Source organism: Triticum dicoccoides, chromosome 6A, assembly GCF_002162155.2.
Source record: "Triticum dicoccoides isolate Atlit2015 ecotype Zavitan chromosome 6A, WEW_v2.0, whole genome shotgun sequence".
In the NCBI taxonomy this organism is placed as follows: Eukaryota; Viridiplantae; Streptophyta; class Magnoliopsida; order Poales; family Poaceae; genus Triticum; species Triticum dicoccoides.
The window spans coordinates 310,933,583-310,936,703 of NC_041390.1; positions in this window are offsets into that span (position 1 = coordinate 310,933,583).

Here is a 3,121-nt window from a genome sequence, read left to right on the forward strand (position 1 = left end):
GCCGAACACAAGGGGAAGGGGCCGCCCAGTGACAGCGACGACGAAGAGACTCGCCAACCAAATACCGGGGGACAGAAGCAATTTACCCCCAAAGTAAAAACAGTAAACATGGTATATGTGATGCACATCCCTACAGGGAAGCGCAAACATGCACTATGGGACGCCTACGCCACAGAGCCGGTCGCCCCAAAATTTAGCCAATGGGCGGCCTGCCCGATCACTTTTAATCGCGAAGACCACCCAGCCAGTATCCGTCACAAAGGTTCGGCAGCTCTGGTCCTCGACCCAATTATCAACGGGTTCCATCTCACGAAAGTCCTTATGGACAGCGGCAGTAGCCTTAATCTACTCTACCAAGACACTGTCCACAAAATGGGCATTGATCCTTCAAGAATCATGCCCACCACAACTACCTTCAAGGGAGCAGTACCCGGCATAGAAGCTCACTGCACGGGTTCAATTACATTGGAAGTCGTTTTCGGCTCGCTGAACAACTTTCTAAGCGATGGCTTGACCTTCGATATTGTCCCGTTCCGTAGTAGCTACCATGCACTGCTCAGGCATACTGCTTTTGCTCACTTTCATGTGATCCCACACTACACCTATCTAAAGCTTAAGATGTCCGGTCCACATGGCGTCATCACAATAAACGGAAACACAGAATGCTCCCTCCGTACAGAGGAGCATACTACGACTACTGCAGCGAAAGTACAAAGCGGCCTCATCAAGCCGCATATCTCATTGGCCATCAAGCCGCCGGTCTCTATTAAACAGGACCAATCAATCTCAGAGCTAGATTAGCAGTTCGGCCTCCGTCGTCCGCCTCATATAGCAGTTCGGCCTCCGATAGCCTTTTTCCCCTTTTTCTAACTATTTTTATCTTTTACCATTGGTGACTCAAAGCCTGGTCACTTTACGGACTGTTTCTGAGTTTGGCTTCGTATAGATAACCAAAGGCTATTCCTGCCAAGGAGTCCTTTCGCCGAGGCAAGGTGGCGCAGATGTGCGACAAGAGGTCCAAATGCTTTTTTGCAGACCGCACTCTTTATTCCAAACCTGTAAAGTGCCTTTTTCCTCAGCCTTCGACCCCCGGCATGTTAAATAGTCCAGGTAGTGGCGTTATAATCCAAAAGATTGCGTTTGACGTGTCAATCGGGTTCCAGTGAACCTAGTCCATATTCAGTATTTGTTTTTTCTAAGAACTAAATTTTGTTGCTTCAGTTGTTTCACGCGCGCACCTCGGCACAAATTTCCAGGGGCTCGATATGGCAACATATGAGTTGCCGACAAGTCCGAAAAGCTTTATAGCATACTTCGGCGTCACGAGTTTGGCCTTATATGCATCAGCTCCGAATCATGTCTTTGGTCAATAGTTGGGTTGCCCAGCTCATGTGCTTACTACCTTACGTTCCGCTCTATCGGCTAGGGTAGTAAAGGGAGAACTACTGCGATTGTGTCCTGGTTTATCCGGATGAGCACCTCAGTAGAGAAAGCTGAAAACTTACTGTCATGATGCGGCGAGAGCTGGTCAACCACTCAATGACTTATCAGAATCTTTCGCAATTCCTTCTGTATTACACGAAGGATCATTCTTCTAGTCACCTATGGAACGCACCATATTTGGATAACCGCGTACATGCCAGGGGCTATAGACCCACCGTCAAACTCCTATGGCTAAGTGAACGTGTTAAAGCCCTATAGTCCGATTGCCTAGTTCACTGCATTAACACCTCCTTCATGGACCAAGACGTTGGGTCAAGAGTGATCAAATGATTTTACGAACACCCCCGTATTATATGCGAGGGGGCCAAAGACGACGACTTGTAAACTTCTAGATTACACAAAAATCTGCCGCACAGGAGGAACCAAAACTTTCAAGCAAAAAGCATAGCCTATAATATATCATTGTTTTTACAATTTCGGTACAATCATTTGAATATCATATCCTTCGAGCACTGACCCTCTATCAAGCAGGCGCCCTCTAGGACATCCTCAAAATAATGCTCTGGCGTGTGATGGTCCTTGCCCCCGGGTGGACTCTTCGCTGCAATATCAGTGGCCTTCATCTTCGCCCAGTACGTCTTGGCGCGGGCAAGGGCCTGCTACCTCTTGAGCTTGCGTTGGTTTTCCCTTGAAGAGGAAAGGGTGATGCAGCACAGTAGTGTAAGTATTTAATTCAGTTTTTGAGAACCAAGGTATCAAGAAGTAGGAGACTACACGCAAGTCCCTCGTACCTGCACAAACAAACAAGAACCTCACAACCAATGCGATAAAGGGGTTGTCAATCTCTTCACGGTCACTTACGAAAGTGAGATCTGATAGATAATGAGATAAATATTTTTGGTATTTTTATTGTATAGATTGGAAAATAAAGATTACAAAATAATCAATGATAAAAATAGTAAATAGATAGGAAAATAATATGATGGAAGATAGACCCGGGGGCCATAGGTTTCACTAGTGGCTTCCCTCAAGATAGCAAATTCTACGGTGGGTGAACAAATTACTATTGAGCAATTGGTAGGAAAGCGCATAGTTATGAGAATATCTAGGCATGATCATGTATATAGGCATCACGTCCGCGACAAGTAGACCGAAACGATGTATAAAAGACTTCACAGAAGAATCAAATATTGTTCATAGATAATATTGTTCATAAAACCACAATTCATCGGATCTCGACAAACACACCGCAAAAAGAATTACATCGAATATATCTCCAAGAGAATCGAGGAGAACTTTGTATTGAGATCCAAAGAGAGAGAAGAAGCCATCTAGCTAATAACTGTGGACCCGACGGTCTGTGGTAAACTACTCACACATCATCGGCGCGCCTCCCTGCCTCGTGGCCTCCTTGCTTCTTTCTTGACGTCCACTCCAAGTCTCCTAGATCACGTTTGTTCCACAAATAACTCTCCCGAAGGGTTCATTCCATTGGATTTCGTTTGATATATTCCTTTTCTGTGAAACACTGAAATAGGCACAAAAAAGCAATTTGCACTGGGCCTTTGGTTAGTAGGTTAGTCCCAAAAATAATATAAAAAGCTACATAAAGCCCATTAAACATCCAAAACAGATAATATAATAGCATGGAACAATCAAAAATTATAGATACATTGGA